The sequence below is a fragment of the Mustela lutreola genome, chromosome 3 (genome assembly GCF_030435805.1).
Source record: "Mustela lutreola isolate mMusLut2 chromosome 3, mMusLut2.pri, whole genome shotgun sequence".
In the NCBI taxonomy this organism is placed as follows: domain Eukaryota; kingdom Metazoa; phylum Chordata; class Mammalia; order Carnivora; family Mustelidae; genus Mustela; species Mustela lutreola.
Genome location: NC_081292.1, coordinates 157,745,313 through 157,772,974, shown reverse-complemented (window position 1 = coordinate 157,772,974; position 27,662 = coordinate 157,745,313).

Here is a 27,662-nt window from a genome sequence, read left to right as displayed (position 1 = left end):
AGTTCAGCATTCATTACTGAGCAGTGGAGGGGAGCCCAGAGGTGTTTGCTGAGCCATCTACCTGTAATTGTGACGTTGTCTCTTACAGCAGGAGATGGAAGGAAAAGAAAAATCCACACTTCTCTGTTCCCAAACAGGCATCCGGACAATTAGGATCCTCCTTAGCAAGTGGCTGGATCTTGCTTACACAAAAATAAGCTGTGTTAAACTGCAAAATAAATAATGACAGCTACTATATACACACACAAAATGCACATCATTGTACTGCTCCTTATGCCATCAAAAGAACATCGGAAAGGAAGGAATAAGGCAAATGACTTTGTCCCCAACCCTACCACTGTTTGAACTAGTGAAAATGAAAAGTCATGGAATATTGCTGGAATTACATAGTTACTTGCTTCAATTGTCCCCTTCCTTATGCCGTAGACATCTGGCCATCCCACAAATAGACTGTCAACCACGTACTCAGGAAAGTAAACTTGGACTGCCACATCCCCCTTCCAAATTTGATTATCCCTTAAATACGGATTGTCTAACATCTTCTCTTCAAAGAAGAGGGATCCTTCGAAATACCCACCCTGAGGTAATTTACTGCTCCATAGCATGAATGAGTTCTATGCCTCGTTCCGAACAAGGGAAATGCTTCTTGCCGTGGAAAATAAGGAAATACACACCTGACCTTGAGAATGTTTGCTCTGTGTGTGTATTCCACTTGAAGTAAAATGGTCCTGGATTTGGATATCACGGAGTTGAGAAACAGGCACACTGTGCCCTTAAAGTAAAGCCGATTTAGCGGCTACACTTCCCTATTTGCCAAGCCAAAGCTGTTGCACAAATCACACACTGTAAAGGGGAAGGGGAAGAAAACCGCCTCATCCAGTTTTGTGGCCTCAGGGCTGAATCAGATACACCTCAGCTTCAACTGGCAAACCTCTCCCAGGATGTGAACTCCTAAGTGTGACATCAGCAACCTTGTCCAGGACAAGTACATTTTCAAGGTGTGACAGATTGAGGTACAAGTTATGACCCAGTTACCAAAAAACATAGTGAATTAAATACTTCATGTAATTTGATTTAGAAAGGGCTTCCTTTCCAGGTTCTACTTTTAGTTTTGTCTGGCTAGGATATTTGGTAGTAAGAGGATGCGAAAGCTGTGGAAGTGATAGCGATTGTTGTTTTTTCTAATTGACCTCCATTAGCTCTTGCTTTCAAAATAAACAGGCAATGAAGGTTGTAAGTGTCCATAAACATTCTCTAGCTTTCGGATTAGTGGATTTCTAAATGCCAATATGGCAGTTACCAAAACTATAATTCATTCGAACTAGTAGAAAAATCATCTGATTATAATCTGAGCATCATTTATTACTTCATCATTGTTAATTCTCCTGGAAAGACAATGATCATCTCAGCTGCAATTTTCATTTCAAATGAAGGCAGCCATCCTAATGAGAGCAGATAATGTTTTATTTTTATATTTTAAAAGGAATTTAAAGAGTTACTGTCACAATAAAACGCAATTATAGTTGAGGACAAATAGTAAGAAAACTGGTCAATCTAAACTGATGAGCCCTGAAGATCTGTACCAAACAGACATTGATTTCAAGTGAAATTCTAGAACCAATGGTTTTGTAATGTATTTCAAAGCCAAATTATAACAAACACTCCACATGAGCAAGAAGAGCAAATAGTCTTAGTCAACTCAAATGTTGTTTTCCTGATTTCAAGGAGGATCAGTTAATCTCCTAAAGACAGTTAAGGAGTATTATTCTTTCCCACTGTAGCACGAAAGGACAACTTTGATGCCAAATGAAGAGGTTTGGAATCACACTCAGTAAGTACGAAAGGGCCATTGAAAGTTTGGGTGTGTTTAACAGCAACTTGGAATCTAATCCGATGATAATTAAAATAAATAAATAAATAAATAATAAAGAGAAAAAGCATATAGAGGCATAAAGATTATTCAGGAAACTAGTGCAATAGTACTGCTCTTAATTCGGAAAGTGCCAAGACAAAGGAAGAGGACGACACGAAAGGTCGTGGGATTGAACTTTCCAGGACTTAGCAACTGGTTACATGTAAGAACTGGGAGAGCTGGAAATAGGAGGCAGTTTGGAGAGATGGAGAGGAAGCTTTATTTTCATTATTTTGAAACATGACAATGTAGAGCCGAATCTCCATTGAGTTAGAGGCATGGCAATAATATCACTAATTATCCACTTCAAGCTAAGAGGTGTGTGTGCCTGATACTGTCGACATGGAAGAGAAGTAAGGAGACTGATGATGAAGACCTACACCTGGGAAAACACCTATTTTGGGGAATTTAGAAGACGAAAAGGAGTGAAACAATGGTTAACAGGTGTGTGAAAAACCTACGAAGGTACCATTTAGAAGTTCATTTGCAAAGACTAAGGAATGACAGAGTGATGAGGTACTGGGGGCTGCAAACTTCAAGCACAGAGTGAGAGAGAAGACAAAGTAGCTTGAAAAGTTTGCCTGAAGGACGTGGGTAATCTTCCACATTCCATCTTGTAGGATGGGGGAAGACCATTGAAAAGAGACATGAACATCGCTCCTGTCCTTGCAGATGCACTCCCTATAACATTAAAGACGCAAATAAAAGGAAGAAAGGGGAAACACGTGATGCTCAGGACCAAGAAAGAAGGAGGAAAGAGTAGGGGGTTGAGTTGGAATGGGAGGACATTGAGTTAGGGATGGCACTGAGCACAAGCGGGGGGTCTTGAAGTAAGTGAGGAAATGTGGAACATGCCCTAAGGGAACCTAGAGTACTACAGCCACTTTAACTGGGCACTTTCCTATCACTGTGTATTCCTACTAATGTGGAGGCAGTTTTCCCCCACGTGTTTCCTGCCTTCATTTAAGATCCGATTTGCTTTCAAAGTCATTAGATAAGCAATATCCTGGATAACAAGCTAACCCACTGAAGTTTATACTCTGCAACTAACTTGTATCCATTCTTCATTTACAAATTGAGAAGTTTAAAACGGTAACCAGTGACGACATTTTAAAGAAAAAACTCAAGTGTTTATTTCTTGTTTAATTAAACAAGCTACCAGTGTCTCAGGAAAGCCAATGCTGAATCCTTAGAGAACAAGAGTCTTGGCAAGCTACATCTGGTCCCTTCAAATTGTTTCTGTCATGTTGGACTCTATTGCAGGACAATATATACCATTGTTTTCTCGTCCTAAATTGTCACATCCTGTTGCTCTACAAGAGTCTGCAGGTGCCAAGTTACACCCTAAAGAGGGATGTTTTCCAATGGTGGGTCTGTAGCACAGCTTCATAATAAGAACCTTAGTTCCAGGTGAAAGAGCAGATCTGGGAAGCAGGCTTCTAGAGCAAGCAAATTACCAAAGAGAACATAACAAATCAAAAGTGGAATAGAAATTGATTTTGAAGTTCTGGCACATGAGTGCAGGAACATGCGTGATGGCAAATCTTTCTTTGGAAATGTACAATGAAGCCACTTTAGCTAGCATTTACGTTTTTATTCTTAAAAAGACACCAGATGTTTAGTTAAGAGTATGTCTTCTACCCTACCTGATAAAAACACAATAAAATGCCATTAATTTTAAAATATATACATATTTATATTATATATTATATATAACACACACACACACACACACACACACACACACGGGGAGGAATTTCTTGAAGGAAAAGTCTAACTCCAAGAAATCTGATTGGGAAGCACAGGAACTACACCAAATCCCACAGGACAGTCTATTTTTTCTCAAAGGAACCAACTTTCTGGCTTGATTACAAAGACAGCATGGATGTAACAGTTTAACTCAGTTTCAAGTCACTGTATGTGTGCCATATTTATATTAGGAAGGTGGAAAGGAATACCGAAGAATGATCTCAGTCCCACCTTGATGAATAGCCAAACATACCATCAAAGGAGACACTCTCTCTTCTCTTTTCCTTCCTCCTCCTCCTCCCACTCCTCCTTCTTAGGCTTCTTCTTCTTTCTCTCTGTTCTCAGATACAATCCACTCTAGTACTCTATTGTCATAATGTTCAAATTCTTCCTTCAAACCCAACAACAACAAAAAAAATTTACTTACTCCACTATTTGTGTAAGTATTATACTTCAGTTTTCCATGAGGAATACTTTTAAATATTCAGCTTTAAAAAATATAACTCCTTTATAAGATAAAAGATATCTATTAGCTAACTATCGAAAGATTTTTTTAATCTCTTTTGGTGAACCTATTTCCTTTTCCTGTAATGCTTTTTAGTGGTTTTCCTCTAGGCTACTATTTTTTTCTCTGCATATCGTTAAAACACAATAGTTAAAACCAGACTTATCCAAAATAAAATTGTAAGCAGTGTGAGAGTGCCACATCACACACTCTGGAGAGCTCCCTGGGAATTGCGGTGACTTTTGCTAAGCCTGAAGTCTACGTGTGATTTCATTCACTGTGAAGAAACAGGAACAAGAGATGATCCAAGGATAAGGCTGTTCGTCCATTAAGCATAACATAAATATTTCACAAGAATAACAAGCTGATAGTGATAGATAGTTCATAGGTTCTCAAACTATGGGATAACTATTGTTTTTACGACCTAAGACCTTTTAGTCCATTTATTACCACAAATCAGCTTACCCTAAGAAGGATGCTAAATAACATGTAATTTTCAAAATACCAATGATCTTGAGCACCTACAAGTATAGGTCTCCATTAACCTTCTCCTGATCTTTTTTTTTTGGTTCCTTCATAGACATATTGGCATTTTAAAGATTTTTATTTATTTATTTGACAGAGAGAAACATAGTGAGAGAGGGAACACAAGCAAAGGGAGTAAGAGAGGGAGAAGCAGTCTTCCTGCTGAGCAAGGAGCCCAAGACGGAGCCCAAATCCCAGGACCCGGGGATCACGACCTGAGCTGAAGGCAGATGCCCAACAACTGAGCCACCCAGGCTCCCCAGTATTTTAAAATTGTTTTATGTCTTCACACGTTTTCTTCTACAGGGAGCTCTTCTTGTTTGTTTTCAGGTTTATTTGAGTTCATTGTTCCTAGTGAAACATAAGCTCCATGGGGCAGGTCCATACCTCTTTTGTGCAGCAAGACATATATATAGCAAGAAGGGTCATAGTATTGAGCCCATTATGGAGTTGGATTTACAAACACTGCTAAGTGCGTAAATGAATTTCAGAAAAGAAGATTTCAATAAAGAAAAAACAGTCTGTAAAATCAGTCTGCAATAAGCTGTTTCTAGTAAATTAGATGAAAGTGTGCAAGGACTCATCTTCTAAACACTCACAAAACTATGTTCGAATGAGTTATTCTAGAATTTTGCTTAGGAATAAACTTGGAGTCACCAGATTACAATCTGTGGGATCCATTGCCTTGTTTTTGAAGAAAATCAGACACTAAATCATAAATGAGATCATCTGGTCGCTACCATTAGAAAAACACTGATCCTCCTATTTTAAGGAGATATATCACAAGCCCTCACAAACGGAATTGTAATCCTGAATAGCACCAACAATTCTTGATTCTTTTAAATTAGGAGGCAACTCTAAAAAGAATGTAATAGCCCATGTTCAACATCCTTTTCTGACTCTAAACAAGGATTTTCACCTGTGGAAAAAGGAGGACAATAACATACATAAGTCACATTTCGAAGACCTTTAAATGGCAATTAAGAGACACACCTATGACTGGTGATTGATGGCAGGTGCAATGTGCAGTTAACTGTGGGATAAAACAAACACCTCAACCAGCACTGTGTACACAAGAGACCTCGGTGAATGGAGTGGTGTGTTTAGACAGCGATTGCTAGAGAACAGTGTACCCATAGTTAGCTCATTCCTGGGAAGGATATGCTATCAAGTGTTTTAGATTAGGAAAAAGTAATTTTGTTGTTATTTCTTGCTGACATGGAATCCTAACTTCATTTAATTAAGCAATTTTTGTACTTTCTCTGGGTTTATATTCTAGTATCAAAAAGAGACATTGAAATGCCAAAGGTTGCCAAGAGAATGACACCAGCAGGCTTAAGAAATTTGAATAATCTTCATTGGCTCAGAATTGAATGGAACCTAAACTGCACACAACCTACCTGGTCATCCAAGGTCTTCTATAGCCAGAATCCGGTCTACCTTGGCTGAATGAACGTCACAAATTATTCACCGCAACGGAACTCCTTTCATCACTGTCTTCCAACGACATGGCGCAATGTCATTTTCACAAACTGTTCTAAAACAGAAAGGTCACAGGGCTGTCTGGCTGGCTCCGTTCGAGCAGCATCCACCCTTTGATATTGGGGTCAGGAGTTTGACCCCCATGTTGGGTATGGACCCTACTTTTTAAAAAAATAAAATAAAATAAAAACAATGCTTTGCCTATTGACCTACATACTCTTCAAAAGTAAATTCTATCTCTTCAACACCAAAAAAAAAAAATCTTCTCTATCATAGCCTGAAGCTCTCTCCTTCTCCATCCTGTGAAATCCCGTGGCTCCTAAGTGTGTCTTACTCTGTCAGGTTTCTTGCACTGTCATCATAAAGACCGTTACCTTAAATAGTACATTCAAGCACTGCTTTATTGAGTTTCTTGCAGGGTAATTCGAGTGACTTGGGAAGTTGTCAGACAGCAGGTTCCAGGGGTCGCCACAGTGTGTGTAACATATACATATCAGGAGCATTCAATAAATACTTAAAGAATTTCCTGAATTATACATTAGAGAAGAGATTTCAAAAAAGTTTTCCTTAGGTCGGTGTTGTTTAAGAATAATGCGATCTGAAAGAATGTGTTCTTAAAGCAATATGAACCCCAACTAAGGACTATGAGTACTATTTTTATTGCTACGACTAGTATGTTCTTGTATACTCCTTTCATTGATATAAATTATACATCAAAAGGGCATGTTCTGACCTTCAGTAGATAATTTGGTGTGGCTCCATTTGCGTTTGTTTAACCAACTTGGTGCAATGCCCAGTAGAACAACCAGGACAATGTGGAACATTTTACCTGCTACTTGATGCTGACGCTATAACCTGAACTAACCTTTGCTCCAAAGTGCATCCCCACTTACCAAAGGTGAATCGAGTTCTCTCCAGAGCTCCAATGTTGTCCTAAGCCAAAGTCACTTTTGAACACAAAAGTCTCCTCAAACTTTACAGAACCCATAAAATAGTCTTTAGCCCTTATGACTAAAAGTTGTTTTAAGGGTTTTGTTTTGTTTTTATATTGTTTTTTGTTATATTGTTATTGTTTTATATTGTTTTTTGTTATATTGTTTTGTTTTTATATTGTTTTTAAGGATGTTTAAATTTCTGCATAGACCAAACATTGTAAATCCCTGATTTACAAGCAGAAAATAACATAAAGGAAAAAAAAAATCTGAGTTTAGCACGAGATAAGTACTTCCTACCTACAATGAATATTGTTCATTGTAGAATGCATCCATTTTAAAATATAATTTTTTAGGACCTTTCCATATCAGTGTGTTTTAAAATGTTTGCTACCTTTCATTATTCTGATGACCAGAGTTTACCTGTTTATGAGTCTAGGAGCTCTCACTGAATTGTGACTATACAAACTTAAATCACATAATCCTCTCTCAAGAACACAGAAATGTCGAGGGTAGGAAAATACTATATTAATAACCCAGCGGTCCCTTCTGCCTTGCCCCACCCCCAGTGCAAGCAGTCTAGAAAACGTGACTGTTCAAGCTGCCCAAGAATTCACGTCAGACACACCAGCAACTTCTAAATAAAGGGAAATTGAGGATTAACATATATCTGGTTATTGTGTAATTATCTCGTAAGAGAAAAAGCAATTTGCATGTTTCCAAAGTAAACGACAGGAGCCAATGCTGCCCTCTCCCCTGTGTCCCGATTACAGGCTGATAATGCACAGAGATGGCAGGGCCCCTGACCATGCAAAGTTGAAAGGAGACCAGCTTTAACCCTTTACGGAACATAAAAATGAGCCCAAGGCTACCGATGTCATCAAGAATGGACCAGAATTCCATTCTGTGGGAAGAATACATGAAGCCACGCTGCTCTTTTTTTTTTTTTTAAGATTTTATTTATTCATTTGACAGACAGAGATCACAAGTAGGCAGAGAGGCAGGCAGAGAGAGAGAGAGAGAGAGGGAAGCAGGCTTCCTGCGGAGCAGGGAGCCCGATGTGGGGCTCGATCCCAGGACCCTGAGATCATGACCCGAGCCGAAGGCAGCAGCCCAAACCACTGAGCCACCCAGGCGCCCCCGCGCTGCTCTTTTTTATTATTAATTTTGTTTTAATAAAATTTATTTGTTGAATTCCCCTTATATTTAATCCTTAATTATATTACATCAATATAAGAAAACTATGTGTTATTTTAAGTGAGGTTATTTTCAAGGATGAAAAACCAGATGAAAGCAGGGTTGGGTGGGTTATAACTCATCTTTGGCAAACCAGAGAAGTAGAAATGTGGACATCATCTATCAGTGTAGGGAGTATGACCTTCGGGCCCATTTGTGTAGTAATAGAATAAGAAGGACAGAGCAAATCTTATGCCCAGGCATCCCACACCAGCTCTACAAATTGGGGAGTAGCTATAAGACCTCATTAGTGATTAAGCAGCTCCATTTTGAACATCCCACATCTTCTCCTAAAGCCATGCAAATACAGAAATTCCATTTACAGTAGGGTACATGCACTTCCCAAAGAGCTGTCTCAAACTTTTTCAAGTCACAACCTTTTTGCAATTCTAGTAACGCTGTGAGCACCTCTCTTCAGAAAAATTCCTAAATTTACATACACACCAATCTTGTATACATTTCCAGGGATTCCAAAACCCCCTGAAATTCACATGTGGATATGTAGGTCCATGGAACCAGGCCAAGAACCAGTGTATTCATGGGTGATGGAAGTGGAAAGTGGAGGGCCACATCAGTACTACTGATCATGGACAGGATACTTTATTCTCTTGAAAGGGATGCAAGAATTCAGAGCCCCTAAATTTCCTCTAATTTCCACTTCCTTTCTTTAGCTTCCTCATTTCTTCAAGTGAAGGTCAAAGTCTCAGATATTGAACTTTCCAGAAATCACCTGGAGAAACCATTGCACATTTCATTTGCCAAAGGGGGTCACTATGCAGCTAACTGTTCATGTACAAAAATAAAGCACACCTTTGTTCTTTTCCATAACTGTGCCCAGAAGAATTACTTTAAAATGCATTTTCCACACTATAAAGTGTGTCCTAACAAAACACAATATACTCAACAGCAATGTGATTACTGTGCTTGTAAAACAGTTGGTGTTTTAGCAATATGCCCTTAAAAAAAAGTATGCTTGGAAAAATGGATTCTGTTTCAACAGTTAAAAGGACATAATTATTTTTCTGCTGCATAACAATTTTTAAATGTTAATGAGTTAAAATACAGCACCAAAACAGCTCTCATGCAGTAATACAGTGTATCATTTGGCTGCCTGGCCCCTTCCTTTATTTTTCCTCTGATGGTCAAATACGATGCAGCAACCAGGAAAAACCACACATATTAAGCAACTACCACATGACTATCACATGGGACAGTTTGTTCTTCATAAACTTTCTCTGGATTCATAGACTAGAGTTTCTCAAACTTGGCCTCATAAACATTTTGGGTCTAATGAGTCTTTGTTGTGGGGGTTACACTGTGCAATATTGAATGTTGAGCAGCATCCCTGACCTCCACCCACTAGAGTCTAGCAGCACCTCCACTTCCAAGCTCAAGGCATGACCATCAAAATATCATGATCAGATATTGCCAAATGTCCCCTGGGAGATAAAATTGTCCCCAATTTACAATCACTGATAAAGAACATAGTTACAGAAAAGGAATCACAGGTAAAGCAGAATGTACCAGATACTGTACCTAAACAATCCACCCACCAGACAGGAGGCTAATCTTCTTCAAGTTATATTTGTCTAAAATTGTGAGCAATGTCAATGGCATGACTCATATCTATGAAATAAGTCAACAGCCTCACCAAGTAAAAAGCAATTGATTTGCAAACTTAACAATATCATATAATGAATAAAACCTAAAATCTCATTAAAAGCCCCCACTCATAAGTGTCTATTAAGAGCCTAGACTATGTCAGACACTGTGTCAGAAGCTAGGTTCCAGAGTTAAAGTGAGGGAAACATTTCTGCCTTCGTGGACTCTCAATGCCAATGGCAGTATCAGGTAAGAAAATGGGCAACTATAGTATAGAGTTGTGCTATATGTAGTACAACTATATGTATGTTATAGATAGTATGTGCTATCATGGGGAAAGTAGCTGGAGATCTTTCAATGGATTTAAGAGACTGAAAGAAATTCCTAGAAAACGTTCTGTCTAAGCTAAGACCTAAAGGAAGAACAGAAATGAGGCATAGAAAAGCACTGAAAACATGACTAAGAAGTTGAAATGGCATGACAGGGCGCCCAAAGTGGTCAAAAGCATGGAATTGGGGCAGGAATATAAATATTATAATAACAACAGGGAAATTTGTAAAGAAGTGAGGCTGGAGAGGACAGCAGGGGCTAAATCATGAAGGAAACCATATCAAAAAGTTTGAGGTTCCTTGCAAGGCAAAGGGTTCTCACTGAATAATTTCAAAGGGGAAAGCAGAGTTATTCAGTTTTTGCTGAGCAATCACTCAGGCTATAGTAGTTGTATCAGTCGGTGTTCTTTTTTTTTTTTTTTAAGATTTTATTTATTTATTTGACAGAGAGAGATCACAAGTAGGCAGAGAGGCAGGTAGAGGGAGAGAGGGGAGGAAGCAGGCTCCCTGCTGAGCAGAGAGCCCGATGCGGGACTCAATCCCAGGACCCTGAGATCATGACCTGAGCTGAAGGCAGAGGCTTAACCCACTGAGCCACCCAGGCGCCCTCAGTCGGCATTCTTGCAGGGAAACAGAACTGATAGGAGAGATCTGTTTGTGTATTTATAGAGAGAGGGACAGACAGACAGGGGGCAGATTTAATAGAAGAGATTGGCTTATGAAATTATGAAAGCTGAGAAGTCTCACAACCCGTTTGTTGGAAGCCGAAGACCTAGGACATCCAGTGATGTGGTTCTTATCCAATCCAAAAGGCCTGAAAACCAGGAGACCCAATGGTGCATCTCCAAGCCAAAGGCAGTTAAGTGGGAGAAAGTCTCTCTTATTCAGAGGTGGTGACGGCTGGTGAGCCAGTTTGTAACTTCCATTGATTGGATGAGGCCCACCCACACAGCAAGAGCAATCTGCTTGACTCAACTGATTCAACCTCTTCCAAAAACACCCCCACAGAAACACCAGAATAACGTTTGACCAAATATCTGGGCACCCTACAGCCAACTCAAGTTGCCACACAAAATTAACATTTACAGTCTCAAATGTTAAAAACAAAAGAATGAATCCAAAAAGCACACAAGAAAAGCTGGCACAGTAAACAAGGCAAGACATTATCATGAGCTGAACAACATGAAAATTTCACCACCCATTTTTTTTTTTTTTTTTTTTTTTTTTTTAGTAAAGGTCCTAGCCTGGCACATAGTAGCAGCTTAGACTATGTATTTAATATTTGTCAAATTAGTGAATTAATGTGAGTGAATGAAATCAAAAACATTTTGGAAGGATGTATTTCACTGTAAAGCTTGGGAGGTAGTCCCATATGCCTGTGATAACATGTCTACATTTTAATCATTTCATCAATCCTGTTCAAATCAGAAAGCATTTAATGTTATTCCAAACCTTGAGTGCTGTCAACAGTTAATACTGGTAAAGATGCAATGAAAAAGACACTCCCAGGTGCTGTTGGAATTTCTGGATAGCATCTGGCAGCATTAAGAGCATTAAAAATGTTCTTACCCTTTGGTTTAGCAACACTCCCTCCAAGTTTCTATTCTAAGGACTGTTCATTACAGTGAAAAAATGAAAGCAACTTAATCTCTAACATGGAGAAAAGCACTAATTAGTATCCATCGAGTAAAAAATCTTGTTTTCAATGTCAGTTTGGTAAAATAGACAATGCATTAAAAATTATGTTAACAAATTAAAATGCAAAACTCTCTATATAATATAATTCTAAATGCTCATCTATTTCTTTCCAGGCTTATCTACATTAACTGAGACAGAGAGCTTAGACATGTACAAATGAGGAAAATAATCTTAATTTATAAAATATACGTGTATATGTAATTGCAAGGACTTAACAATCTTTAGTTATTCACTTTTTTACTGGAGTTAGATTCTCTCAGCTAAATGGCCATTCAAAAAATATGTTTTAAAAGAAAAATGAATAAAAGAATGATCAGTGAATGGCTGCTCCTAATTGCAAATGACCAGATGTCTGCACAGTGACTGTAAACGCTCTATTTGGCTCACAATAGAGGAAAGTAACAGACTTCTGAAGACTCTTTCCAGTGATATGATACATATCCTGACTGTTTTGAAAGGACTTTTAGACCTTGGGTTTGGAAAGGCAGAATAGTTTACCAGAATTTTTTGTTCACGGAATCACATAATCCAATTCAGTTAGTTTTCAAATTTCTATAAAACTGTGAAGGGCCTCAAAAGGTCTTGCAGCCTGGTCTCTGTCAACTGAGATTAACAGCTGAGCATGTATGTGTGTGTGAAGGGACAAGTACAGAACCTCCTTTCATGAGTGTTTCCAGTACTTAAGAACCTCCTTTGTCAATTCTTACTTCAAGTTCAGTCCGTTCCTTCTTGTCTGGCCTTCATAAAGTAGAGAACAGCTGGGTTCCATGCTTCTTATATAACCCTTCAAACACTATCAGAGAATTACTTGTTCTGTTCATCCCCAATGCTTCTCAACCCTATGCCCTGCAGAGTTAGCTCACCCTCATCAGCCTGATGCCATGCTCTCCCCACCAAACAAAGTATATGTCCTCTGTCTCACTTCTTGCCTCCTCCTGATGCTTTGCCCAATTATAAGGGTGTTACAGAATTCACTGCTGTGCCAAGCATTACTTGAAAAAAGTCAATAGTTGGAGGTTGACTGTATACAGAATGGGAATAAGTACATATACCCATGCTATTTGTTTCCTAGTTTATTCTCCTAATGGGAAGGGATAAAATGCCTTTGGTGTGTTTGATCTCTTGCCCAACACTTTGCTTATAAAGAATCTGCACAAGAAGGTGTTTTTAGAGTGTGTTCACTTTTTTTTTTTTTTAATCACTGCTCTGCTACCCTGAACAAAGCTGTTTATAAATAAAAAAATCTACAATTTACAGAATTCCCCACTTTTCCTTCAGGAGTGGATCACCCATTAGAAGCTTCGAGCTCACTGAGTGTCCTCATCCTATCAAAAAATGTGTCAAGGGGGAAAACCTTGCTCAGAGGAGAAATGATTTAATGGCCATCTTTTAGGTTATTAATATTTTAAAACATGCTTAACTTTTATGGTTTATTCAGTTGGAAAAGGAGGAAGGAAAGGAAATTGAAGGAAAAGTTCTAGGGAATGGAGAGACAAAGACACCATGCTATGGTTATAGACTATATGATGAAAGTTCCTCAATAGTCCTAAAGATAAAAATAAGAAGCTACCTCAGTGCACTGCCCTGTTGTTGGAATACTTATTCCTAAAAATAGGGAACATATGTCTTCCTCCTTTGGGATTCAAAAAAAAATTTTTTTTTTTTTACTGTGTCATTGTTGATGACTGGAATAAAGTGCTATTCAAAAGGTAACTGATGAGAATAACTACATCTCTCTCTTGCTCTCTCTCTCTCTCTCTATCACATACACACACACACACACACACACATGCAAATACCCATGAACACGCACAATTCCAAAATGAAATTGCTGTGAGGTTTTTCTGTGCCCCAAACCCAAGCCAGTTGAAAAGCTTAACCATCATTGCCAAGCCACTTATCTTCAAAACTGCAGCAAAGAATTAAATAAAACTTTAAATGTTTGTATTATTACTTGAAAATGATTAAAATTTAAAAAAAACCTTGGCAGTATAAATCCTATCCATGTGATTCATTTGTTAATTAAATGTGTGGTTTATAATCAATTGCTAAAAGTCCTCCAGATAAATAAACACTAGCCTAGATGCTCTTTTACATCATTAATAAAAATTACCAAAAAAAAAAAAAAAGTTACCCACAACAATTAGGTCTCTGCTTTCCAAATGGATCCAAATACTGAACCTATTCTTAGATTAGATATTAAAAGTGTTTTTCAGTGTTATTGAATATTAATTATAGCTCACATACCAAGTACATTTGATTGTAACTAATTGTGAAACTGAGCAGTCTATATAACATTTCCACGCATATTTTTCTACTATTGTCAATATAGTATCATCTTGGAAGCTTACAGTTTTATAAAATAAAATATTTCACCTGGGAGAGAACACCAAAAGTATTTTGTAAGAATTAGAAAGCTAGAAGACACTCTAGAACTACCAGGGGGAGCTAAATCTATAGATGAGAGATTAGAAAAAAGTAAGAGTCATTGGTTTTCTCCATGAAATGTGACTACCCAAAAGCTCTCAGTCCACTGTGCTCATAGGGAGTGATCAATATAAACTTGTTACTCACAAAATCCTTGGTGCTCATTCCAGTAGTATATTTTACTACACACGGCTGACTAAAAAAGGATGAGGAACTTCTACTTTTTAATCCAGATTTATAAAATTGTCTTTAAAATCAGGGTTAAATAGACATTTCTGTGATCGTCTTTGGATAAAGATCTTCTTTTTTCAGCTTGTCTTTTTTTTTTTTTCTTTTGACAGCTACAGTCCCCAAAGGAACAAATGAGAATAGTATTTCATAGATGAGAAATCATATCCCCGTCATCAAACATCTCACCTCTTGACATTACTTGCAATTGGATAAACATGGGGGAGAGTCCTATTGAACTGATTCCAACTTTGGCTGGACAATTACAATTCACCTGCTACATTTTCAAAGCAAAGTGATTCTGCTATCAGTAGAGTCTTTAAAATGCTGAGCGTGCCTGAGAGATACTCATCAAATGGGACATTACAGTTCAATAAATATTTATTGAAGACCATGCTCTTCACAGGGTAATATTTCCTTTCTTTGAACGAATGGCTTTAACTTAAAATAGGGTGATACAACACTTTAATCAGCTTAATTGCTTTAATTTTTTCCCAGTTCCTTCACTTTTACTCATTCCAAATGAGACATACACCAACACTTTTTAAATTGTGCACCTATTATCAAGCTGTTGAGTCTCAAGCGAAATATCTTTGTCCAGACCATTTCCTTGCATGTGCTAGTGACCACAAAACAAATTTCATTATTACTTACAATTAAAAAGTTAATGCTGCTGCAAACATATTTACAATTCTACCATTTCGTTTATCACATATGGTGATGGTTAAAAAAATCAAAAACCACATTGTAGCTTTGTTTTGAAAGACTAAAAGAACACATAATCCTATGGAAGGAAGAGGGGAAGAAATATTGGGTTGTGTTTGTGGCACATTCTAACCAAAATGCTGTAGCCACACTTGTAACCACACTTCTCACTCAAGGAGGTTGTCCCAAGGAAAAAAAGCAGGTATGAATTTTAGAAAACATAAAGTAAATTCCCTACAAGAGCAGGAGAGGGGGTAGAGTGAGAAACACAATGTTAACTCTCTACTCAGGTGGCATGGGGTGAGCTGAGATGCCCTTACGCTCTTGCTAACCCAGAAGCCAGTATGTGTCAGAGCCCACTTTTGTCATGATGACAGCAAAAGCTACAGCAAAAGGTTGGAGTATCGCCGATGTTATTTCAACATTTTAAATATAAGACTTTGATTAGAAGACAATATTATAGGCAAATGAATTCTTCTTCACTGATTCACAGATTCTCTTGTTTTCCACTTCATCTGATTTAGGAAGTACTCAAATCATATTCATAAATCATACCCATAACATGACACCTTATTAGGTGGGGCTTGGGTGAGGAAAAATTGCTCTAAGTAGATTACAATGACTGGCATGAGGAAAGAAAAAACCCTCCTAGCTGTTCTTACAGGACTTCACTTCGCATCAATAAGCAAAATCAAATCTATTCTTCACATGCGAAATGTAGGGTGTACAGAACCTTGTGCAATGGGCACAGATAGAACCTGCTTGACCCATTTCTTATACTTTGATGGGCCATTATAATGCCATCAACAAAACTTCCTTTTAAAAGTTTCTATTTCAAAGATGTAATCTGAAATGCATAAGTGTTTTTAAAGTGAAAGCATTAATATGTAATGTGATAATTTACCATGTTCTTTAACCATTCTCCTAATATTCCCAAGGTCTAGACCTCACCCTTACCAAAGTGCTCTCCCATATTAATAACCCTGAACTTGACAAAAGGTCAACTTATACTCAATTGTGCAATGTCTTTAGTGATTATTCACTCTGAATCGAGTTAACTTCTTCAAAATACATGAAAACAATTATTTGTCCCAAATGTACACACAAAATACCCATTTAAAATATTTGAGTATCTTGCCAAACACTTCCTCAACACTGTGGTCTGAGTGCCAAAGACCACTCAAAGACAATATACTGAGAAATATTATGGACAATCATATCTACGTAATTCACAAAACAAGACCACACCCCTCTTGTGAAGATGTCTGGCCTGACAGAATTACTAAATAATCTGTTCCTTTTTTAGTCACAGACTTGATCCAAAGACAACAGGGCACTAGTGCCTAAGGAGTTAATTAGTGTAAATGCAAGGGTACACCCTGGGACTTCTTCTCCAGGGTTGGTTCTATGCTGAAAGAAGCCAAATTGCACACACCCATTGTTCAAGAAAATGACTCTCTTCAATTCAATTCGAAACATTCTTATTTTGAAACTACTTAGCACTAACTAACTACATTATTTGGGCTTCTCAGATATGCAAGACAAAATGATTGTTTATGTTCTAAAGAAATTCACTCAGTAAGTTTTATAGTAATTGTATATCTAAAAATTGTGCTTCATTAAATGATTCTAAGGCCACAAAGAGCAATAATATTTTATACTCTGCTTTTTACTTACTTTATTACCTACCATTCTAATACTGTGGAATTGAAGCAGAAAATCCAGATTGAAATAAGAATAAAATAATCATATTAATATGTAGAATCTTAGTCATATGAGAACTAATTCACAAAATTTATTTTAAGTTAAAGGAATAATAGAGTTTACCGGACAGTAGTTAATAATGATAGAGAAATAAGTGGATTTCATTATAAATGGACATATTCTGCTACAGATCTAAAGTCCTTTCTTAGCTGATTAAGTCCAAGAAAGCACCTGTTGAGTTATACAAAAAGGCAACCTGGGCCCAGACCCAAAGCATCAGATTGGGAAAATGGTGTTGCTTCTTTTCTCTTAGAAGAAAGGAAGGAACAGGAAGTGAGGGAGGAAGCGGGGAGGAGGGAGGAAACAAGAAAGAAAGAAAAAGAGAAGGAAAATTACAGCTGTTCTCTGTCACTGTACAATTCACTTAAGCTAAAAATGCTTTGTGGGCAATGTAGTTTTATGCATGTGTGTTTCTCTACTTCCTCTTTACATCAGCCTACAGAAGGGTCTACTTCATTCAGTGCAAAGGGTTGCCTCTCCTGTGCAGGTTGGGTAACTTCTATTGTTTTTAATCTTAAAGTTCATTGATTCCTTCTATTCTCTTCATTGCCCCTTTGAGCCCCTTCAGTAAAATTTTTGCATGGTCTTTTGTTTGTTTGTTTTGTCTTGTTTCTTGGATACTTTATTTTTCAGTTTTCAAATTTCAGTTTGTCTCTATATTTTTTCTTTCTCTGCTGAGGCTTTCTATTTTTTCACTTGGGTCAAGCCCTGCTTATAATTGCTCCTTGAAGCATTGTTATTTATAAAGACCATTTAAAAATCCTCACTAGATAATTCCAACATCTTTGTCATCTGTGTTGGCATCTGTTGATTATTTTTTCTCATTCAAATTGAGGTTTTCCTGGCTCTTGATATGATAAGTAACCTTATCACAGCTGGGAACTGGTGAAACTCCTGAATTCCCATAGTCAGGGAGAGAAGAGGGTGCTCCTTAGGGCTGCAAGTCCAGCCTCCTGCTCAGTCTTCTCTGATACTGCCCCATTCTAAGGTGGGGTCATCCATGTCTTACTTCTTTCCACACTTTTTTTTTCTTTTTTACCTTCTACCCACAGATTTTTCTTAAGATCTAAGATTTTCTGCAAAGGATAGTAGAATCAGATGGAGGATGATCAGCCCAAGTTGTTGGTTTTTCCCTGTGCACTACGATTATTTTTAAGATAAGCAACTTCCCATAAATATACAGTATCTACAGAACAAATTAGGGTTTTAAATCTGCTAGGACATCCCCCCCCCCCCAAAGGCAGATTCCTGTTTAGGAGAGGTGTGCTGGAGAAATATATTGTTTAGCTTAAAGGCAACAAAAAGAAAATTTTTAAAAGGTCATGAGAAAGAGGGAGAAAGGAGGCTCCAAAGGAAAATATTTTCTAAATATTATTCATGTATTCCTTACCTTTAATTTGGGTTTCTGGGTGTGTTGGACTTTTGTTTATTTGACTCTTAAACTTTATTGTCTCCACCTATAATTTCTCCAATGACCTGAATTTATTAAGAGTCCAAAGATTAAGGAAATTAAACAGAGGAAAAAATAAACTTGCTTACATGCTAGGTGTGCAGAGTGTCTCATAAATCTAAACAAATGGTCAAGATTTTTTTTTTAAAGATTTTATTTATTTATTAGAAAGAGGGAGAGGGAGAGCACAGAGGGAAAGTGAGAGGAAGAAGCAGACTCCCCGCTGAGCAGAGAGCCCAATGCTGGGCTTGATCCCAGGACCCTGAGATTATGACCCGAGCCAAAAGCAGATGCTTAACTGACCCAGCCACCCAGGCACCCACAAAGATGTGTGGGGTTCTTTTAAGGTTTTATTTATTTGAGTTTTTATTTATTTTATTTATTTGAGAGAGAGAGAGAGCATGAGCAGGGGGAGAGGCAGAGCGAGAAAGAAAGAAAGAAGCAGACTCTCTGATGAGCAGGGAGCCTGATGCACGGCTCAATCCCAGGACCCTAGGATCATAATCTGAGACAAAGGCAGATGCTTAACCAACTGAGCCACCCAGGTGCCCCCCAAGATGCTTTTTTTAGCTCATGATTTTTTTTTTACTAAAGAAACAATTAATTTAATTAATCAATTAAATGTGTCTATTGAAGGAAAATTGCAATATTAACTGAAGTCTGTAAAACCCGTACAGTTACTTCATTTCATGTCATGGAAAGAGAGGTGAAATTAAACAATTACCTTTCCATTCTTTTTCTGCAAACACTTCTCATGAACAGAATTCCAAAATTAAGAACACCAAGCAAAAGAAGATCATCTCTGACCTTTACTTTTACTTCTCTTTCAAAACTAGTACTTCTTTTTTAAGCTCAAATTTAAAAATAAAATAAAATAAAATTAAATTAAATTAAATTGGGTGGAGGACAAAGTGGAAGCAGTATTAGCAAAATCTGAGGAAGCACAGCTGTACTTTGCACAACTTACTTGGTAACCCTTTTTTGAAACATTCAAGAGAACGTCACACAATTATCAGGATTTTATATATATATATATTAGCATATATATTAATTTGTCGTGTCATATACATATATATATGTATATGACATATATATATATATATATGTATATGACACGAAAAATTAAATGCCTCCTCTATAAATGTGTATCATCTAGAGCAACACCAAGTAAAGTATGCTAGACACCCAGACAATTGAGACAGCCAAATACTTCTTCTCTCTAAGTCACCCTCTTGGGCCTGCACCCACTTAATATGCCTACTACAGGGAAATGATATGATCCTAATGGGGAAAAAATACATAGTTCATTGCCAAGAGAGAGATGTCAAATATTACCTATCTGGAAGATATGTAGTTTTATCCCTTCACATGTTAAACTAAAAAGAAGAATTTTTCTAAACTAAAAACAAACAAACAAACAAACAAAAAAACTCCAAAACTTTTCTGCTAGTTAATTAACTTATTTATGTTTAAAATATATCTGAAAGATAATTTAATCCAAAGTTCTGTTTTACAGATGAGGAAGTAGAGATGATCTTACATAACGAATCTCCAGAAGTCCTCCTTTTTGTGTTTTAACATCAGTGAAGTGTGTCTGTGTGTGTGTGTGTGTGTGTACACACATGCTTTCTTTGTACCCCTAAGGAGTAGAGAAGAAGAGGCAGAATCTCCTTTGGCATAATAAAACCACAGTTCATCTCAAGGATGTCCTGAGTTGCCTTCTTCATTCTGACAAGTCTCAGGACTTAATGGTTCGAAAGAACATTTCCTTCCACATCTTTAAGAAAAAGAGAAGACTGTGTTGGAAAGAGCTCTGACTCAGGAGCTTGTGGGATCTTGGGCAGATTACCAAACAGCCCAAGCCTCAATTTCTTCATTTTATCTTGGAAAAATAATACAACATTTATAGAAGTGTTGTAAAGATAAAATTACAATAATGACTTACAAATACATTTTGTAGGAGGTCCACTTTGCAGGTATCACTGTTATTGGTATGACCTCTATGGAGAGTAATTCGGCATACCTAACAATTCCACTTCTTAGGAATTTATCCTATCAATACACACAAATATATATAAAATGACATAATATGGATCTTCACTGCAGTGTTACTTGTAATAGCCCAAGATTAGAAATAAATCATGTGTCCATCATAATAAATTTAATAATATCACACAATGAAATTTCTAAGTTTTATAAGAAATATAAATGTTTTATAGGGTATATAGATGAATAGGTGATACACAGATACATAGAAAGATAGATAGATAGATAGATAGATAGGCAGATATTTCTCCTTGTGTATATACAGAAGGATCATGGAAGAAAAAGAACTAAAACAATTGACTTGAGGAAGGAACTGAGTGGTGGGAGACAGGACTAGAAGACAAACTTATTTCTTACTCTGTACCTTCTTCTATTTTTCAAACTTTGTTCAGTATCCATGTATTTAAAGAAAAATGAATGAAATTTAAAAATTTTTAATTATGGAGGAAGCTGTTAAAAAGCATATAAGATTTAGGTGTTTTTTTTTTCATTGTGTGTTTGCTTTTGTGGGTTTTTTTTTTTTTTTTAAGATTTTATTTATTTACTTGAGAGAGAGACAGTGAGAGAGAGCATGAATGAGGAGAAGGTCAGAGAGAGAAGCAGACTCCCCATGGAGCTGGGAGCCCGATGCGGGACTCGATCCCGGGACTCCAGGATCATGACCTGAGCCGAAGGCAGTCGTCCAACCAACTGAGCCACCCAGGCGTCCCAACTTTTGTGGGTTTTTTTTTAAAGACTTCTCAACCACTTTAAAGGATAAGAGTGAACAATTAGGAGCACATTTACCAATAATAAAGGTATTAAAATCAGAATCAATAATGATATTAATATTTTGCACCAAAGTTGCCAAATTGATTCGCTGAACATAATTATAAAAGAAGTTTGTAACTAACACATAGCTAAACACTATGTAATGCTTAATTACATCAGTTATGCTTAGTAGGGCTGGGAAAGATAGTGTATTAAATTGTGGTTATCTGTGACAGGTTGGAAGGAGGTTTTTCCAAATTTACATATACATGAATGTGCCCGTGTTCATGTACATATATGACATAGGCACACAGATTCACCTACACTTGAGATTCTGAATTTCAGCCTACTCAGACATTGGGGGTCAGTGACTTAGAAGCAGCCTGTGCCAAGTTTAAATGGTATTTGGAAGCTAAATACAAATACTGATTAAATAAGTCTATGGTTTAGTTATGTGAAATAACAATCTTATTTAGTGATTTTTAATTTGACATTTCATTGCCAATATTTTATCCCACAAAGAATTTATGATCATTTTTTTTTTAATTCTCTTCTTGGCACCAATATATGGTGGAAGGCATCACCTTCTACCAGTTGTCAGTCACAGTGCAATTGAAGAGAGCTGTATGTGGGCAAACTTTTCAATGGAAGAAAGACTCTGCCTAGTTATACGATGGCAGGGTGTCTGCTCAGTGACATCAATAATTGTGAGGAGAGAATGGCGAAGATTCCTCAGTGACATTTTATGTTTGTGTATATGTAACAGATGGGAAAAAGAGAACTGACTGAAACCACTTATGCTTCTAAAGAATAAGCATAATCTTTCTGTAATAGACGATCTTCTGTTTAACAAAACACCTTGACAGGTCACTTGGGTGTCAATACTGAGGCCCCCAGAGCCTAGTTTGGAAAAGGACAGAGACAGATCTATTTGAGTCATTCTATGAAAAAAAGAAAGAAAGAAAGAAAGAAAGAAAGAAAGAAAGAAAGAAAGAAAGAAAGAAAGAAAGAAAGGAGTAGGGGCAATGGTTGGAAGCAGTCTCAAATGGGAAGAGATTCTTCACAGAAGCAAAGGAGGACTAGAAATTTGGAAGCCAGAGAAAGACGAGGGAACCTCTGTACAAGGTAAGGAGTGGGAAATGCTTTACAGCCAAATTTTCAGTTAAGTCTGGCACAGAAGCAGGTGTGAATAATTGATATTTTTAAAGAAAAGAAAAGGCCAGATAATCAGCGGCCCACAGAAGAGGTGAGAGGGACCTGAAGAGCAGCTACAGAGATCGTCATCTGGGTGTGAACACGAGAGTCGCCGGACTCTTTGGTGATGGTCGAGAAAGTTAAACTTTGGTGGAGGTGGAGGGGTATGCAATGAGAATGAAAAAGCTAACATCTGAATAAAATATGTGCTAGAACTACCAATAATATTTCCCTCCAGTCACCCACCAAAAAAAAAAAAAAAAAGATTGCCCCTTCCATCCTTCATCTATTTGATCATCAGTAAAAATGAATATAAAAAGTTTTCATGCACATTTGAATGCACTAGATGTACTAAAGCAAAATCAGAGTCTTTGAAGACCCCATCTGGGTAGTAGTTTGATTCTGGAATTTTATTTTGCATGAATATGTAGATCACAAATGGGTTTCTTTACCACCTGTATCACTATTTTAGTGGTTACACAAAAATCATATTTAAAATTACAGTGCACTGTTACTTCTATCTAGGTAAATAAACCTAATTTCCAAATCTAACAATCTTACCTAATATTTGAAATTAATTTTTAAAAATGCACCGTAATGCATCTCATATTCTCATGAAACGTTTCATCAAAAGGAAAGACAAAACCAAGGGCATATCAGTCTAGTGGCAGTGACAGATACTAGATATTAGAAAGGCATATAGAAAATCTTTTTCATTGCAAACACTCTGAATGACATCCAAATCAAGATAAATATCAGATGGATCTGAATATTTTTAAAAGGTCTGAAATCCATTAAGTGAACAGAAATGTTTTCTTGCAGTGCATAAAAAGAGAGAGAAAAAATACAGAACAATAAGGATAAAGAATAATCTAATAAGATGGGTTAGAAATTCTTAGGGCTCACTATTTTATTACAATCAAAATTAATTTTTCTGCCTACTTAATAGAAATATTAATTGGGAACTCTCTCCAACCACAAACTACAGATAAACAATTCTCAATTTCCCATATTCATAAAGAGTGGCTCAAGTGTGTGATATAATGTAGAGGTTGTTTACATTTGACTCATTAATTTCTAATTAAAATTTTATTTGACCAATCTAACCCTGCTTATATTCCTTGAGAATATCTCATCTAAGGGGCAAGGAATGGCCAGCAATATATTTTTTATAAGTAAGCAGATCAAAGGAATTGTAATGTCCAAGAAGGTTCTGAGAGAAAGAAAAAACACATACCGGAGATTAATTACATTTTTTTTAAGTGTGACATTTTAAAAGTGCCCAACTTGTAAGTTCATGATTGCTCATAAAGTAAATACAACTATTTAACCTTAACTCAGGCCAACAAACAGAGTATTACTAGCACCCCATTCGTTACCCTCCCCCCATTCCTTATTTCTCAAGGTAACCCCCATTCTGACTTCAAACACTATCCACGAGGTTTCACTGCTTTTGAAATTCCCATAAATGGAAACACACAGGGTCTACTTTTTTTTTTTTTTATATCTGGCTTCTTTCACAATAGTATATTTTGAGATTCACTCACATGACTTCATGTAGTTGCACTGCATTCATTCTTATTATATAATGTTGATATCACTATTTATTTATCTAACCCATGACTAATGGGCATTGTGCCATTGAAGTGGCTGGCTGTGAAGATGCTAGTCTATGTCTTGATAAGCTAAGGTACACATATCCTTTGGGCATATGCCTAGGACACATATCCAGCTTTAGTAAATCCCAAAACAGGGTTTCCAAAATAGCCAGTCCACTCAGCATTCTCACCCTCCGTGTATGAGTTCTGAAGATAACGCAGCCTTCTCAATACTTACCAAATGTGTGTGTTTTTCATTTTGGTTAGCTTATTTTCAAGTCTAACCATTATGGTGGATAAAAAGTGATATATCATTCTGCTTTTAACATTTGTTTCTCTGAAATTTAGTGAGATAAAGCTAGTCTTTTGGATATCATCATTTGGAAAGTACCTATTCAAGCTTTTTATTCATTATCCTATTGTAGTCATCTTTTCGCTTATTGATTTATAGAAGCTCAGTATGTATTTTATTTAAGTCTTTTGTTGGGTATATTCACCATACCATCTATTTCCACTTTGATGGCTTGGTTTCTCAATATTTTCAAGATCTGAGATTTTAAATTGATATTTTTATGACACATGGATAAACAAGAGTTTATTTTTCCAAGAAAACAGAGGTAGATGGCAATGAATAAATACAGCCTTGGCACATTGAGATGAATAAAATACCAAGCATGGTAGATTTGTAGTAACGGTAATATACCACTTAGCCGCACTATTCCTCAGTTTTCTCATCTGTATGGTGAAAATAAGTATTTGATTTACATGAAATCTCTCTTACTGCTAAGCTTTAGGATAGCAAAAGAAAAAGGAGATAGGAGAGAATAATAAATGTTAATTTGTGATGTCAGGTAGTTTTACCTGTAAAAATAGATTAACACTGGTCTTTTAGTGGATGCACCTTGATATATCTTTCTACAGAACCATCCTTCATAAACCACTGCAGGGGTAGAAACTCTGTTAAAATCGATTGGAGGAAACCATTACCCTCAATTTAGGATGGCAGTATACAAAACAAAGAGGAAAGAGTTTAGCGAATAATCTTTGCAAGTCACCCAACCTTCACATTCTTTCAGGAACAAATCGTGTCTGGTGAATGTTTAATTAATCACACTGTCAGCAACATCAACTTCAAAAGCAAAATATGCAAACAAAATACAGCACCGTAGATTTTGTATAATTTAGTAGAAAGATGTGGTGTGATGTAGAGAAAAGAAGTCTGACTTTGACATCAGGCAGACTTGAGTTTAATTCTCAAGGATTCACTTTATAACTAGAAGAGCTGGGTAAAATTATTTAACTTTCCTAAACTCATTTTAAAAAAAGGGGGGGGGGGACTAATATCTTACAGAGTTCTATGAGATTTCTAAACAATTAATTGATCATTCCTGGCACATAATGGGTACCTAATACATGGTAACGATAATATTTATCGATTACTTTTCAAAGGAAAGTGAGAGCATTTTGTTGCCTGTGATTGTGATCACATGAAAAGTTTTTTAAGTGATCAATAAACTGGATGTGGTTGTGGATTATCTCTTTTAGTATTGGGGAACATTTTCTTTAAGGGTAAATTTAAAGCTTTTCCCTAGTTACCCAACATTCTAGTGTCATTGAGCCATGAAACACTTGCTCCATAGGTAGAAACCGATTGATTGATTTGGTTAGAAAATACAGGCATGATCTAGAAAATGTTCATCCTGATCCCTCTAAAGAGACCTCATTTAATTAGAGTAATAGATTTTCTACTTTCCTTGACTACTGTCTTTTCACCTAGGCTTTAACTTAATTACATAGATCCAGAGATCTAGTTCCTGAGCTCATTTACCAAACTTCATCCCTCTCAAGCACAAACCAAAGCATGAGCACAAACCAAAGCATGAGTTTTACTTTTTAACAAAGTTCCAGCATTGTTAGTTACAGGTAGTTGTTCAACTCAACCAATCTGCCTTTTCCCCTTGAAGTATTCTTTTGCAAACTTATATCAGTAAATTTGTTCTACATCTATACCTCCAGGCATTCATCAAAGATAAGACATGTCTGCCCCAAGGCTGTTGTAAACCATGTTACTGATTACAGTTACTTGGTTTCTCTTCCTATCTTGGTATCTCTTCCTTCCAGAGAGGAGGATTATACCTCTCCACCCCATTGAGTTGAATGTGGCCTTGTGGCTTGCTTTGGCAAATAAAATATGAAGAGAAGTGGGATGAATCTTTAAGCACACATCTTCTTTCCTTTGCCCTTGAGATGGGCAGTGTGTGGTGGGCTGGAACTTCTGTTAGCCTGGGTCCCTGAGTCACTACTGAGCTGAACCCATTGCCACCCTCAATCAAACAGGTAGCATAAATAAGAGAGAGACTCCGTTGTTTTAGCTAGCTAAGATTAGAAGTTGTTTCCAGCATGAAATCTCCACCCATCCCAACTGATGGAACCCACGAGACAAAAAAGTGCATGATGAAAAGTTGTGTTCTATGAAATACCAGGTTTTGTAAGGGAGATACTTAAAGACAGGAGAATCTGGAGTTCAGTGTGGTACAGAAAAAAAGCTATATCAATCATCACTGATAAAGATGCTGCATTTATTCTCCTTAATAATGATTACCTTCCTAACAACAATTACTCCACCCATTAGTAGTGGGGAAATTCAAAAAGGAAAATTATAAAGAGAGTGAAAATTTTAGAAAATCTGATTGTCACTTTCTCTAGGAAATGTTTCTAACAAAGTTGACAAAGGGGTTCTTTGAAACTTTAGAAATAACTTTCTTTAGAGTAATGATAGGATATAATGATGGATAAAATAACTAATATTTACTGTAATATAAAGTTAGAAATTAAGGATGGTCCATCACCAGAGCGAACAATTATTCTAACAATGAAAAACAGCCATTTACTCAAAACAGCGTAAGAATATTTCTCTAGTGCAATCTCAACCATATACGTACCAAAACAAACTATAGAACTGATATAATTTGCTTTGGAGAATTATAAATGAAACATAAAGCATTTTTCTGAGAGCAAGTTCTTTTCACTTTAAAATAACCATGATCAACAATTTTCCACTGCATACAAATCATTCACCAGAACAATAATAAATCAGATATTTTTACGTTCCAGCAAATAACTTTGTCAAGGACTACAGTTCAGAATAGACCATGATTATTCAGAGAAAAGATTCTTTCAATGAATTTTAGCCAGTTTCTGCAGAAAGACAAAATGCTTTTCCTCTCTTACAAAGGATTTATGGCCAAGTTTAAGCAGGGGATGCATTCTAGAAAAAAGGACGAGCATCATCAAAAATTGAGATGGTAAAACACAAAGATATACAAAAAGAAATGCAATCCGGGTTAGCTACGGCTTAGGGTACCTGTAAAAATAAGCAGGAGAAAAAGAAAAGTCAGAAAATGTGATGACAGAAGCTGATAGTTATCCTATAAGATGCAATTTCCCCAATTTTCCTCAGTAACAATACCACCACCTGCAAATAAAGTCTTCTGAGCAACTGGGTGTGGCCAGGTGTCCAAGTTCTGGGT